Source organism: Martes martes, assembly GCF_963455335.1.
Source record: "Martes martes genome assembly, chromosome: 7".
In the NCBI taxonomy this organism is placed as follows: Eukaryota; Metazoa; Chordata; class Mammalia; order Carnivora; family Mustelidae; genus Martes; species Martes martes.
In genome coordinates, this window is record NC_137894.1 from 100,728,544 (window position 1) to 100,744,608 (window position 16,065).

The window sequence follows — 16,065 nt, forward strand, 5'->3', positions numbered from 1 at the left end:
ATTCAGTATCCGTGTAGAGGATAATATATAGAAGCTGAGGTTTAGCTCAAAGTAAAATTTTCTGATGGTTAGAGCTCCCGGACAGTGGCTTTAGTTGCTGTAGGAGGCGGAGGCTGGCTTTTCACTGGGGGTGGGCAAGCATTCAGGATAGCGCCGGACACCGAGTAATGCTTCTGCATGAGACCCGCTCCTTGTTACCGAGTGCGTGCTCTGCGCCAGGCACGATCCTGAATTCTTTGCATCCATTATCCCGGGCATGCGTCCCAACAACCCTATGAAATGAGGTAGGAACTGTCATTATTCCCTTGGTCAGGGAGGAAACAAGCAGTCTCACTGCCAGACAATCCCACGTGCTTCTCCACTGTAGGGACCCCATGGGTTGTTTTTTTTTTTTTAAGATTTTATTTATTTATTTGACAGACAGAGATCACAAGGAGGCGGAGAGACAGGCAGAGAGAAGGAAGCAGGCTCTCTGCTCAGAGAGAGGAGGAGGCAGGCTCCCCGCTGAGCAGAGAGCCCGACGCGGGGCTCTATCCCAGGACCTGAGCTGAAGGCAGAGGCTTAATGACTGAGCCACCCAGGCGCATCCCCCACTCCATGGGTTTCTTTAGAAAAAGAAACTATGTCCACGTCATCATATCAGGGAGATCATATGATAGTTGTCTTTCTCCGACTGACTTATTTCACTAAGCATGATACCCTCTAGTTCCATCCACGTCGTCGCAAATGGCAAGATTTCATTTCTTTTGATGGCTGCATAGTATTCCATTGTATATATATACCACATCTTCTTTATCCATTCATCTGTTGATGGACATCTAGGTTTTTTCCGTAGTTTGGCTATTGTAGACATTGCTGCTATAAACATTCGGGTGCACGTGCCCCTTCGGATCGGGAGGGAGACAAACCATAAGTGACTCTTAATCTCACAAAACAAACTGAGGGTTGCTGGGGGGAGGGGGGTCGGGAGAAGGGGGTGAGATTATGGACATTGGGGAGGGTATGTGCTATGGTGAGTGCTGTGAAGTGTGTAAACCTGGTGATTCACAGACCTGTACCCCTGGGGATAAGAATACATTATATGTTTATTAAAAAAAATTAAAAAAAAACAACTATGACCTCTTTGATGACCTCCAGAGTCCCTTCTAACCTTAAGATTCTATGGCTTAGGCGAATCAGGAATAAAGATACGAATAACAAAACTGTTGGGAGCAGAGGAGAAAGAGAGACTGCATGAGTAGTCTTAAGGGCCTTCTTCGGATTGCTTCCACTGGATTCCTTCCGTACTTCTTGGCCTGTTGGTGTCCCCGATTTGTGGCTTTTGTTTAAGAAATATGTAGGGTGATGTTCTTTTCTTTTTCAAAGTAGGCAGTGAGGTGAGGCTAGATCACTATGATGAATAGGGCCATCCTGTTTAAGAGAAGACGTGATGAGCTGAATTGGATCTTGTTTCTTTTGGGTCACACCAGAGCAGTGATAAAACCCTGTGAGCGTCAGTCATTTATTAGTGGAGTTAACTCATAATTGCAATCTCTATCTCTAAATCTTTTTTTTTTTTCCTCCACGTGGTTCTACAAGTGACCATATGATATATTCTTTGTAGGGTAACAGCTATCTTTTCTTTCTTTTTATAAAAATTTTCTTTTTAAGATTTTATTTATTTATTTATTTGACAGAGAGAGAGAGAGATCACAAGTAAGCAGAGAGGCAGGCAGAGAGAGAGGAGGAAGCAGGCTCCCCTCGGAGAAGAGAGCCCCATGCGGGGCTCGATCCCAGGACCCCGAGATCATGACCTGAGCCGAAGGCAGAGGCTTTAACCCATTGAGCCATCCAGGTGCCACTATAAAAATTTTTTTAAAAGACTTTATTTGAGAGAGAGATTGAGAGAATGAATGGGAGGAGGGTCAGAGGGAGAAGCAGACTCCCCGCTGAGCAGGGAGCCTGACGCAGGGCTTGATCCCAGGACTCTGAGATCATGACCCAAGCCGAAGGCAGATGCTTAACCTACTGAGTCACCCTTGTTTTTTTAAAAAAGCACTTTCAATGTGTCGGGCGCTGTGCAGATAGCTACACATATACTCAGATGCTATCTCCAGTTATTGAACAGATGAATGATACAAAGGAGCAGAACTGATAGTTGTAAAAATTAAATGCACTATAGTTCAATAATTAGATAATGTGCTTATGACCCAGAGTTTAGCACGTAGTAAGCGCTTATTAACTGGCTTCAAAATTATGTAAATCCACAAAGCAGATCTTATCTCCATTTTCTGGATGAAGGAGCTTAGGTTGAGAGCGGTTGGAAAGGTACTAAGGTCCCTGAGGTGTTTCTGTTCCAAAAGCCCATGTTGAATCCTCACCACCACCTGAATGCTGCAGGGCTCTTCTAGTTCTTAGGTAAATAAATATGTTGGTGGTTAAATGAAAAGTACCTAAGGATATTTAATGATAATTTTAATAGGTTTCCCTCTAACATTTTAGAAATCTAATCTTGGAAGAATTCTTTTTGGCTTGTCCATTTTAATCCTTTGTAGCTTGATACGGCTTGGCTTCTTCTTTCCACTAGCATTTTTTTTTTTTTTTTAATTAGCGAAAAGCATCGATTCAGACATTTCCCTTCCTGTAAGAAAGACTCGTGGAATGGAGGCTTCTGCCGCCTGTGCATGAACGGGCAGGACTTGGGGAAGGAAACAGGCTCGGCAGGCTGCAGAGAGGAAAGAATGAGGAATGTGTTATCTAATAGCTCATGGCATCCTTGACGTTGACAAACTAGCAATTGATGAGCTGGGTCAGGATCTCCTTAGGATCTGGAATTGGGCAAAGCACCAACTTGAGGGCTGTAAATTAAAACAAGCTCTCCCATTGTTTGTAAATGATGGAAAATTTCTGAAGATTAGTTTAAGAAAACATATCTTACAGTTGGTGTAAGAGTGAATCCCCCTTATTTCATTTTCGAACAGCATAGAATTCAGGAGGTGGGAGAGACTTTAACTATGCCAGCCCCTCTGTTGAAGATTGGGGAAGACTCAGGTCAGCTGGGGGTATCTGTTGGTGGGGAAGTTCTGCTGTTACCCATGGTCACCTTCTGACCATCTATGACCTAGAACTTGGTATCGCGCCACTTTCTATGGCTGCTGAAGTCACCCCATTCAAGGAATATTGGATGCTCTATTTACCTGAGTGTCAAAGGCTGTTCATCGGTTTGGTCTCCTCGAATTCAGGTCCACAACCCCCTCCTTGTCTTTACTCACAGTAAAGCACAGATTCATTTTTATTGGAAGATGACTGGCATTCATATTTTGAAATACCAGAGTTTTGGCTTTATTTCAGCATCATCACAGTTCCATGATGTCCTCTTGTTTACGGGGAATCCGACTCGGCCACTCTGGAGTCACTAAATCCCAGCAGAGAGCCGGCTGTTGTTCATGACTATCCCCATGCCTACAGGAGGGATGTCATTCACTGGTTGGTGAAGCGGTTCCTTTGCATGGTGAGGAGGTGGATCAAGCAGGACTCCTCCTGAGGGTGTCCCCTGATCCCCTCGGGCTTGCCTGCACCCTGCAGGTACCTCCTTTAGAGGACCAGTCACGGGGTGCTGCCATCATCCGCCTTCCAGGCTAGCCTGTGTCTTGTTCACTTTCCTCCGCCAGTACCTAATAGCGTGCATGGCGCCTGGGTGGTCTCAGTATGTTGTTGTTGGAAGAATAGTGAATGAGTACAAAGACATTGAACTTCTAGGCTTAGCTTGGTTACATCTTGGTTGTGAGAGGAACCTAACTGCAAAAAGATTTCATAAGAAGAAATAGGACGTGATGATAATCCCAATGCTGGTACGAAGAGGTAGGTGATAAAGGCCAGATGGGATGAGAGAAATAGAGACTGTCACTTTTCAGTCCCTTACAGAAGGCCCAGGTTGGGGTCTTGGCATCCTTACTTAGAAGTGTGTCACCCTTGTGAACATTATTTAACTTCTGACCCTCCATGTCCTCATCTGTGAAAGGAGCTCCCCCACTGGAAGTCACAGGGATACTCCCAGGATGAAGCAGGATTATACATGCAGGTAAGACTTGGGAAGCTGCATCACGTTCTACAAATGCGGGCTGACATTATTCTCAAAGGACTCACTGAAACAGTGGGATACAAAATTCAGGAATGTGAGTGTTCAAAAGGCCTAGGAAAAGATAAGCATGGCTTCTTTTTCAGATCGTTTGCTCGTTCGCAAGATTCTCTTGGTGAACACTGGCCATCTCTGGGCCTGGAAAAAGGCCCGAATCTGTTGATTTGGTCAGAACTTGGAGCCAATGACCCGCAGCCCCCACAGCCTGGCCTGGCTGTCACTTGTCAAAGTTCCGTTTGTGTCCACTTTCATCTGTTTAATTGAGTAGGCCATTGGGTGCATTCTCTTTGAGCGTGAAGGACTTTGATGTCAGTGCTAAAGAACGTGTTTTGGGGAAAGCTCCCTAAAATGCTGTGTTGTGACCATGATACTCCTGCCTTCAGATATGACAGTATGAGTGTTCAAGAAGTCACTGAGGCATAGGGATTCTATGCATAGATTGGCAGGCCTAGATTCTTTCAAAATCTGTGATAATTACAGTTTGGGTTTTGTTTCGTTTTAGTATGAAAGAAGGAACTCCTCATAAAAGTTATTATCCAACTTAAAACCATTTAGTGGGGAAACTTTGCATATTTTTGTGTACCTCAGCTAAACAAGAAAATATTATGCTTGGCTTTTTATTCTTTAATACTACTTCTGCCTTTACCTGTCACCGAACAAGTTTTAGTCGGAAGAGGAGAATGGTTTCTTGTCATTTGTATTTAACAAAACTTCCCTCTTCTCACATTTCCTTTCTGTGGCAGAATGAGCTGTGTTAGCACATTCTCCAGATTATTGTGGTACTTGCCGATGATCTGAACACAGTTGAAATATTGAAATTGTGAGCTGTAAGTTTGAACTTGAACCTTGTGTGTGATTCTGATATTACGCCGCGGGTGGGTGACAGGGAAACAATCGTGTGTGTATGCTGAGTTCATGGTATTGTAGAGGTAATTTGGAGATAAATCGCTGCTGTTGGTTTTCTTTCAGATTCTCCCCTCTTCTCATTGAGAGAAGGTGAGACTCTCAGAGGTAAAACAGGAAATGCTTGGATTTTTTCCAATCAGGGAGGAAATGCTTAGATATTTTGTTGAACTCCTCAAGAGTTAGAACATCAGCTATGGGGGCGCCTGGGTGGCTCAGTGGGTTAAAGCCTCTGCCTTCGGCTCAGGTCATGATCCCAGGGTTCTGGGATCGAGCCCTGCATCGGGCTCTCTGCTCAGCAGGGGGCCTGCTTCCTCCTCTCTCTGCCTGCCTCTCTGCCTACTTCTGATCTCTGTCTGCCAAATAAATAAAAATAAAAAATCTTAAAAAAAAACAACCCACAAACATCAGCTATGGTTTGGTCCTTAGGTAGAATGGATATGGGTGGGTGAAGGCAAGAGAAGAAGGTGCCCCATGGTACCCAGTGCCCTCACCCCCCACCCCTACACATCACCAGCTCAACACCTGGCATGCTGGATTGCAATTACTGTCTTAGCTGAGGAACTGTTCCAGAGTAGAGGAAACCAACAGAGGGGACACCTAAGTGCAACAGGAAGTTCTGGATTGGAGCCTAGATTGGGGGGGGAGGGAACATTGCCATAAAGGATAGTGGGACAATTGGTGAAGTTTAAATGTGGACTCTATCCATTTTAGGGGATAGTAAGGATAATGTATACAATTTTGACTTTTCTTAATAAAATTAGACCTTGTTCACCTCAGAAGATGTCCTTATTATTAGGAGATGCCTACTGAAGTCTTGGGATAAAGGAACCTGATGTCTGCAACTTACTCTCAAACGGTTATTTATAAGGTGAACAAAGATGAAGAATTAGTGAATCCTGGTGAAATGTACAGGAGAGTACATTTTTAAAAACAACAACTTCAAAATGTTTACCTTTTTATATCAATATCCCACACTGGAACGTTGACTCCCAAAGGGAAGAGCCCGTATTTGAAGACCTTTGCATAGGACGTCCAGTTACCTTTGGATTGCAGATACCCTGTGAACCATGGGAGTACGCGTATAGCACGCACAGTGCTCAGAAACTCTTCATGATGGGTCTGCAGTTCAAAGTTAACTGGGGGTCCTGTGTTTTTATTTGCTGTATCTGGCAACTCTGCCCTAAACGAGCAATGGCTCTGGTACCCACAGCGTGCGGGACCCCTAGGATGTGTTCCTCTGTTCCAGGAATGAATGCTGCGTCTTTTCAGAATTCTGTTCTGTAGCTCCCCTTACGTAAAAGCCACTGGGTCAGAGTGTGGAGCTGGGACTTGCCCTGTTCTTGGACCTGATCTCCTCCTCGTCCTTCTCTCTTTGAATGAGCTTTTCTCTTGGAGATGCTTCAAGCTTTCTCCATTTCTCTGTCAGTTGGTGGAGTCGTCTGGGTTACATGTTATACTAAGTTACCCGCATCCTGACACTCCTGACAGTTTTAAGATCTTCTCCTAACACACTTGAGTAGAATGGATACTGGAATCTATTTTGACAGCTGTTGGAAATCTAGACTGTTGCTCCCGCGGGTTAAGGAGGTTATTCGTAACACCGATATTATTCAGTGAACTTTTTGAAAAGAGGAGCTCACTGCTCAGGCAAATAGTATTTTATAGAATTTAAATGATGATGATGTTCACGGTTCAATTATCAAATATAATGGTCTTAGAAATTATACACTTGGTAATATTTTCCAGTTATTTTCCCCACCGATGTAGTAACAGTGTATTACAATGTTCTCGATTACCAGTGCCCTTTAAAATGCAGGTGTGGAGTCTTTAAAGACAGCTAGTTTATTGCCAGCTGTCCCATTGATAACCTTCCCCTTCAAAGTGACCTTTGAGCAATTTCATAAAGAATGAATATTTATAGTATTTTGTTGCCGAGCTACTAAAAGAGGGGTCTATGCAAGTAACAGGTGGCTTTGGTTGGCCTGCTTTCACTGAAATGTGATTCGAATAAAGCACAGCATTATTTTACCATTGGAATTGTGATTAAGTGCTAGACTGACTTCATCTTTGGCAAATTGTATTTCAGTGTTGAGGTTTGGGTTTAGGGTGGAGTGTCTTGCATGTGCGGGAGTTGGAAAGCTTACAGATAAGACATAGCAGCTGAGGGATAAAGCATCCAGAGTCGTCTTTATGCGGCAGAGGAATTTTTACCAGAGGAACTGTTCTCCTGGGCTTTAGGCTTAAGGGCAACTGTTCAGATTAACCCCCTAGACTTGAATTTTCTTTTATCTCGGGTCCAAGGTACTGAAGAAGGCTCTGTCAAATTAATGATCAGTCCAGTGCTTAGCAAACAGTGAGCACTCAAAGTAAAATTTGTTCGATGAAATGTACTAGATAATTATGTTTGGGATGTTACTTAACTTCTAATATGATTTAATTATTTGAAATAGAAGATCTTTCAGTTACTGCCCTTTACCCAATTGCTTGGCAACACAATTGTTAACATGTTTTCTGATTAAAATAAATGTTCTAAGCTAAGTTTATACTAGATCAGATTGGAATATAGAGAATTAGAAGCATTGAATGGATGAGATGGAGTTTGACACGAAAACTATTACTGAGAAGTCTATTTTATTAAGTATACTTTCTTCTGTGTCTGAAAAGATTTATCAAATTGCGCAAATCAGGTCCTAGCAAATTGGGTAGAAGAGTTCTTCAAAAGACAATGTTCTTGGAAGAATTGCGTTCCTATGATAGAAAAATTGAAAAAGGGAGAAAATCACATCAATAGCACCTATGATCCTGCTTTTCCTTTTATTGAATTCATTTTGTTTTCTTTCCCAGCACAAATACACAAATACATTTGTTTACCTGCATACACAAAATTGGGACCACATGAACATATTGTAGTAGTACATACGTGTTTATGTGCTGTTCTGTGAAAAAATCTATTTAAACTGCCTGTTTAAACTGAGTATGTCATTCGTATATTACTGCGTCGCCATGAATTGTCTTACAACAATATTTTTAGTGACTGTATGGCATCTCACGGTACAGTTGTGCCTTCCATGGTCCTTCAGGTTATTCCCGGTTGCTTGCAATGCTGTGGTAAACATCCTTTAAAACACGGTTATTACCTTGGATCTATGCCTGTAAGTACAATTTCTGGGTCAGACGCTCTTAAAATTTTGTATGTCGTGTGTTAACCATATCGTCCTTCTGAAGGTTTGGCCCAATGAATGTTCCTGCGAACATTTAAGTACTGACTTCCTGTACCCTTTTTTTCTGAAATGGCTATCGTTAAAAACAAACACAATACCTCTTTTTGATAGACTCTTATTATTTTCAGGTGCATTTCTTTGATGGTACTTTTTCCTATATTTATGGTCCAGTTGTGGTTTTTATTCTATGTCTCCTTTTCCGTGAGGGCATCTGTTTTTACTTTCTAATTTATGAGCATTCTTTCTTACATGTGTTGGTTTTTGTTTTTTTTCTTTCCATTCTTATAGTGTGACTGTGCTGGGAAGTGCTAAATTATGATGCAGCCTGTTGATAGGAAAACGAGTCTTGAGAGCAAGTGATATTTCTATCAAAAGCTTATTTTTCTCCCCCTGTGTGATGTCATTTAGTTTTCCAGAAGGAAGAAAGAGGTAACTGCTCAGTTTTCCTTTAATCCTCTCAGGAAGGTTTTAAGTTGTTAAAATGTATACAGCTTATATATTAAGAAGACATTTCTGTATTTACATTGTCTGTTTGAACAGTATGTCAAAGAGCTCAAATTAGTACTTTATGCTAGAAAGTCCTCATTTTAGAGTTTGGTTTATTTTATGCCAACTTAAGACACATTAGAGGTGGGATAAAAGTTAAAAGGGATCAATGATTCATTGTGTGTGAAATTTTCTAAAGACAGACTAATTTGTGTACTCATCTCTCAGGAATGCTGAGAGATGGATAGAAACAATGACAGCTATGGGCCAATCACAACTGTTGGTTTTCTGATTCATAGACACCTGCTGGGTCAAAAAGCTCATTTCTTCACTCCAGCGTGTGAGAATCTTATAGCCATATGTAGTGTGGATACTTAATATTGGATTTTCCATGTTGTTATTTTTCCGATATTTTCAGCATCAAACTAATGTTACCAATTGAAGTAGGAAGACTTAACTGTAAGCAAATTTATTTGAGGCCAAATGATATTAACATCAGTTAGAGCTAGTGATTCTCAATATGGAGAGGACATATGTCTTTCCAGGTGGTAATAAGGTGGTTTGTGTCATTCATTTTTTTCAGAATTTTTATTTTGCGGCATTCAGAACTGTTTTTTAAATTTTATTTAATTGAGAGAGAGAGTGAGAGAGAGAGCATGGGAAGGGGGAGGGTCCGAGGGAGAAGCAGACCCCCTGCTGATCAGGGAGTCCGATGTGGGACTACATCCCAGGACTCCAGGATCATGACCCAAGCTGAAGGCAGTCACTTAACCGACTGAGCCACCCAGGTGCCCCAGAACTATTTTTTATGGGAAGGAACACATACCATGTTAGAAGATGAGGATACAGCTGTAGGCAAGGCATAGTCTCTTCCTTCATTTGAAAGCAAACTCCATTCCTTTGATTTGTTTTAACCATGATATATGTTACCTTTAGTTTTCAAATAAGACGGGAGTTCCCTCTGATTGCTCTTTCCCTAGATGCCTACACGGATCCCTTCTTCATGTCCTTCTTTATATTCTCCTCAGAGAAGTCTTCCTGACCACCCTCTTTAAACCCCTTACCCTGATTTATTTTAGGCATCATGTTTATCACTGTAAGAAGTATTACATTACGTATCTGTTTGTCATCTGAACCCCCCCCCACTAGAATGTAAAGCCCATGAAAGAAGGGTGTTGTCAATTTTGTTGACTGCTTTTCCTCACCATCAGAAGGAGAACATCAAATATTGCAGGTATGCAATAAATATTTGTTGAATGAATTATTTCACTGAATATTTCCATACCTGTGATGTGGTTGACGCTATGGTTGGTGGAAAGAGCTATGAAGAAAAATAAAGCAGGTTAAGGAGACAGAGACTTCCTGAAAACATCTATTTTAAAAGTCCTGGGTTATGAAAGGTGAGAAGACACTGATAAGGCAGTCTTATCTTCCCTTTTCTTTCTCATGAGTATCTTTGAGTCCTACCGTTTCCTCTCTCCTAGGCCTGTCATGGCCACTCTGTCAGCTGTGCCGAGTCTCTCGAAGGAGTCACGCCACATTCTTTTCATGCCTCACTCCAAGTTGACCTTCCCACTTGAATGGCATGAAAACCCGAAGTGGTCAACTCTTGAACAGTGTACTTCCCAGACTCCCATGTAGCAGGCTTTGTAGTAGCTAGCTCCTTCCAGAAGTAGCCAAATGCTATCTTAGGGGTTGATAGATAGGCAACTGTTAGTAAGCATTCACAGATAATTTTATTACAGTTTTCATTTTCTGTTCACATGATTCTGAACTTAATTTCTTTGACAGATTCATCATAGATTCATCTCTTTCACTCAGTTGTGTAACTTGTCATTCAAATCTTCCAAGATCTCAGCATTTCTCAAAGGCAAGAGGTAGCACCCCGGAGAGGATGGTTGAAGGGCTGTGTTTTGGTTATCAACATGACTGGATTTTAGCAGTCATGAAGATAGGATACCCCAGCATCCTACAATGCAGGAGACAGCCATGTCCAAGAGAAATTAGCCTTTCCAGAATGCCAGTAGTACCTCAGCAAGAGGTGCTGATTCTATCCCACTGGTTCTCAGCAAGACTGGTTGTGGTCTCTGGGGGGTACTTTAGAAATTTGTGGGATGTTGTTGGTTTTCACAACATTAAGGGGTGGTTTACTAGTGGCATTTTATGGGCAGGGCCGATGATACTAGCAGCCCCGCAATGCCCAGGGCAGCCACATATGCTGGAGAATTGCCCAACATCCCCCTTGACATTCAGATGACCACCTGGCAGGACGCCTGGTTGGCTCAGTTGGTTAAGCCGCTGCCTTCGGCTCAGGTCATGATCCCAGAGTCCTGGGATCGAGTCCCACATCGGGCTTCTTACTCAGCAGGGAACCTGCTTATCTTGCTGCCTCTGCCTGCCTCTCTGCCTGCTTGTGTGTACTCTCTCTCTGACAAATAAATAAATAAAATCTTTAAAAAAAAAACAAAAAACAAATGACCACCTGGCAAAAGAGACGTGAAAAGCCCCATTGATGCTTATCAGAGCCTACAGCCAACTCTGTAAGAAAAAGGTGGGTTTTTTTGCACAAGTTGAGTAGATGGAAGTGTGTATTCTGTTTTCTTTGAGATTTTTTGGTTTTGTTTTGTTTTGTTTTCTTTGAGATTTTACCAGGAATCGCTTCCCATGTTGGCAGCACCATGACTTGTGGTCTGTAATTAGTGTCTGTGTCTGCACGTGTAGCTTTGCATGATGATTGTAGTATTGGGGTGAGGATGTCTTCTCGAGTTCTCGTGCCCGAAAGTGTGCATATTATATGTTAGACAGTTAACAAACTATTTTCCTTTTATTTCTTTTTTATATCATAGCTAGGCCATAATACTGATTTCTTAGAATTATGTGTAGCTTCGAGTATATGAACTGTGATTTTCATTACAAGATTATAAAAGGGGCACGGAGTCTGATGAGGTTGAAGTCCTTCATTCCAACCTAGTTCGGCAGTTCTGTTTCTCACGATTCTGTGAAAACTCTGTTTCAGCCAAAGTGCTTTGCTGTGTGTTCCCCGTTTTCTCTTCCCCCATGTGCACCTTAAACTCAAACTATCCCTCTTCATCCAACTTCCTTCCATCTCCCCCTCTATAAATCCCACTCGTCCATCAGAGCCCAGTTTCAGGCGACCTTGTGAGGCTGTCATTCCTCTAGAGCTCTGTGACTTTTTTTTTTTTTTTTTTAACTACTGTAGCACTTGTAAGAGCTCTTCATTCAACACCTGTCTTCAGCCTGGTAACATTACGTATCTTTTTATGTTGAAGTTATTTCCTCAAATAGCTTGTAAGCTGCCTGCAGATGGTCAGCTTGATTTGGTCTTCTTTGGATCCCATGCCGTGTCCATGCATGCGTTCTGAGGAAGCAGCTCCTGTCCTCTTTCCTTCCCCAGATAGGAATTCTTTTTTTTTTTTTTTTTTTAAGATTTTATTTATTTGTCAGAGAGAGAGAGGGAGAGAGAGAGAGCGAGCACAGGTAGAGGCAGAGGGAGAAGCAGGCTCCCCACCAAGCAAAGAGCCCGATGCGGGACTCGATCCCAGAACGCTGGGATCATGACCTGAGCCGAAGGCAGCTGCCCAACCAACTGAGCCACCCAGGCGTCCCCCCAGATAGGAATTCTTCCCTCTCATTTTGCTAATTATAAAAGTAAAATCTATACATTGTTAGGACGTTTTTAAATATGGAGAACTAAAAGAAGAATATAACAATTATCATTGATCTGCTATCTAGAGCCACTCATTGCTGTCATTTTAGAATACTTCTTCTACGTTGTCTTTTCTGTATATATCTACGTTTTTGTTTTGGTTTGTTTTGTTTTTTATAAAATTAGAATTATGTATTTTCTATAGTTTATATTTTACTCTCCTCACCCATTTAGCATGAGCATTTCCTGTGTCACTAAATAGTTTTAGAAACTGTATTTATATAAAACATGTTTTATGGAAAATTTAGGCATAAAAGAGTAGAATAATATGATAAACTCCTAGATACCTGACATTCAGCTTCAATAATTATCAACAGCATGCCATTCTGAATGTGTAGTTTATAATGAATGCACACTGTTTTATTGTTTGGATGATACATAATGTATTTAACCCTTTCTCCCTGAAAATTTCGATGATTCTTTTTTTAAATGATTTTAGATGCTTATGTTTTTGTACTTCTAGTCATAATTATTAGTTTTGCTCTCTGGAGAACCTAATTAATTTCTTCATTATTAAGTAAATCTGATTATTAGTAGTTTAATGTTCTGGGGTTTTTATTGTATTTCATAGCTGTAACTAGTTTCACTATCATTTTTCTTTTCTCCATCCATCAGGTATTTCTTGCATTAGCCATAATGAGTCTCAAGTGAATTAGAATAACAAGTCATGTTTTTCTCTTCTTCTTTTAGAGGAAAAAATCCAAAACTCACTATGTAGGAGATGGCATTTGCTTTCTAGATATCTTAAGGGGCAAACACAAGAAGGAAAGAGAAAGTGGTTTCAGGAGAAACAATATCTGGTAAAATATAATCTTTGGTCAATGGAAAATTATTTTTTAAATGCTTAATTTTGCTTGAAAAATGGATGAAATGGTGAGCATCTAAAGTGTACCTGAACCAATATGTGTATTTCTTGAGCTGATTTAAATGTACATTTTAACAAGTGTATTTGGTATTTCTAAAACACAGCATCTTTAAATGGAGAGTTCTGGCATGCAGCTTTTTTTTCAAAGAGGTACTATCTCAGACAGTGGAGAGAGATGCTTTCCTTAGATGTGGCCCGTTGTGAGCCGTGGAAGGATGAGCGAACTGAGAGTCAGATGGGCAGTGGGATTACTGGTGCCCTCGCCCTGATGGGGGTTCTTCTGCGGCACCTGCTGAAATTTCTATACCAGGTCATATACATGAAGATGACTCATGTGCCTGCCTCCTCTAAGAAAATGTCTTTGTTTCTTCTATTACAAAGTAAAACATGGTTGGGGCACCTGGGTGGCTCAGTGGGTTAAGCCTCTGCCTTCAGCTCAGGTCATGATCTCAGGGTCCTGGGATCGAGCCCCGCATCGGACTCTCTGCACAGCGGGGAGCCTGCTTCCCCCCCTCTCTCTGCCTGCTTCTCTGCCTACTTGTGATCTCTTTCTCTCTGTCGGATAAATGAATAAAATCTTTGAAAAAAAAAAAACAAAGTAAAACATGGTTGCTATTAAAAAAAGACAGATAATAGGTTTTCAGAGATTTATACTAGAGATGTGCAGAAAAGTGAGAGAAAATGAAAGTCTCCTGTAATCCACGCCTCTTCCCACTGGATGACCACTCTTAGGAGCGCTGGATATGCTCATTTTGATTTCTCTAGGCCCGTATTAGCATATATTATCTGCCAAACACACAGAACAAAAGTGCTACTTTTTAAAATGCTGGTGTAATCAGGAACTTTGAAGTATACAGACCACATACAGTTTCTCCTGGTTAGAGGTAAAATGATAAGTAGAAATAACAGGACAGAATTGGCTATATATGGAAAATACAGCAGAAGGGGAAGCTTAAGAAAAGGAAGGCACAAGAGCCCAATAATGAAAGTGGTAGAATTTTTGCATCTGAAATCCCACTTTGTTCATTCACTAAAAAAACCTGTTCTGTGCTGTTATGTTCAGTATTAGAAATACAGACTTGTGAAACCTGCCCCTGTCGGCCCTTTTGGTGTTTTGCACATGCTTTCCCATCCATCTGGAATACCTTCCTCTCTTCTATCTGACAGCCTCTCTCTCATCCTTCATGTCCCAACACAAAGGTCACTTCTGATGTCCGGGCTTGTTAGCCCTACAGACTGACTTAGCAGACCCCTCCCAGCTCACATTCGAACACCTCTCCCCTAGGGCATTACTTATTGTCCTGTAACTACACAGTAATATAGGTGTCGAATTCCTTGAGGTTAGGGCCTTCATATGTTCATGGCTATAGAGTCAAAACGAATACATAGTAGGTGCTCAAGACAGACAGATAGATGATGGATAGACAGACAGACAGGAGCATACATTTGTTGAATAAATGGTTGAGTGAACTAAAAAGCTAGTAATGTGGACCAAAATCTTTATATTCCTAACAGCAATACAGTGAGTCAAGGAACAGTGTCAAGAGGAGTAGAGAGACAGTCTGATGTCCTTCTTAATACAGACTTTAACTTTATGATACTTGGATATTTAGACAATGGGATTAAGCAGAACACCTAAAAGTGTTCAATGAGTTAAATGGGAAGAGCTTCAATATAATATATTTTAGTGGCACGTCTCATTCAATGTTGTTTAGGAATTGTTAACTGTTTTATGTGGACATTTTAGGAAGATAGGAGAAAAAAATCTTTGCCCCGTGAGCCTATATGATTTCCAAATTATATTTTTAGTGGGAGGATACTGGTTTTTGCCTTCCATGTTAACAGTCAAGAATGGGACTGCTAATCTAAAGGTTTTAGTAATTCAGAAGTATGATTTAGAAACTAGAGTTCATGTAAGGCTCAAGAGATAATATTTTTTCAAGAAAAAAAATTAGTGTCAAGGTAGCTTTACTAGCAGATCTTTTTCCTCTATGGAATTAGACTCACAGGTCTGGGAGGGAGGGATCTCGATCTTGTCCGTTGAGTATCATAACTAGATCATGGTATGTGACCTCAGAAGATGGATTGGTCAGGTTCTGGCAGGAAAGACATGGGTCCCTTGAAAGGGAAATGGCGGAAATAAAGTGATTATTAACAAAGATGTAGGCAGGGGTCAGGAAAATCCACAAGTATCCTAGAGTCAACAACAACAGAACATCATTATCCCTGGCAGGAGCTGTGGCCTTTGGGGAAAGATTACAGTCACTGCCAAAGCAGCCCAGCAGGGCAGGGACCAGGGGGATAAATATTGCCTCCTGTGTCTCTTCCCTCCATTCAGTTTCTTGCTGCTCGTTCTATTGGATGACCCAAATGGACCCCAGAAAGCACGGAGCCAAGAGAAGTAGTCTGAGGAGAGTAGACTCCTGGAGCACAGATCAAGGTGCAAAGTGGAGGAGTGTGGATCTGGAGGGACAAATGGAGAATGTCTAGACAGGGGAAAAATCTTCAAGTTATGAAAAGTGGCCTTTATTGTCCGTAGCATTCATGTGTGTGTTTGAGGGGTTAACTGGAGTGCTTCATTTGTTAGGATTTTTTTTGCCTGTAGACCTCCAGATCAGATATTCTGAAGGGGAGACCCATGTAGAGGTATTTTGTTTGGTTCACACAGCATTTTCTTTTAAAAACCACAAATGGCAAACTATATTGTCGTCGGGGAGATTCACATCAAAGTCTGAGTCTCATA

General features: G+C 41.4%; 1 protein-coding gene across 1 annotated transcript in view; it reads left to right on the plus strand.

The window, feature by feature from the left end:
* Positions 1–16,065, plus strand: part of SAMD4A (sterile alpha motif domain containing 4A) — a 206,189-nt gene that overhangs the window by 12,065 nt on the left and 178,059 nt on the right. The window lies entirely within an intron of this gene.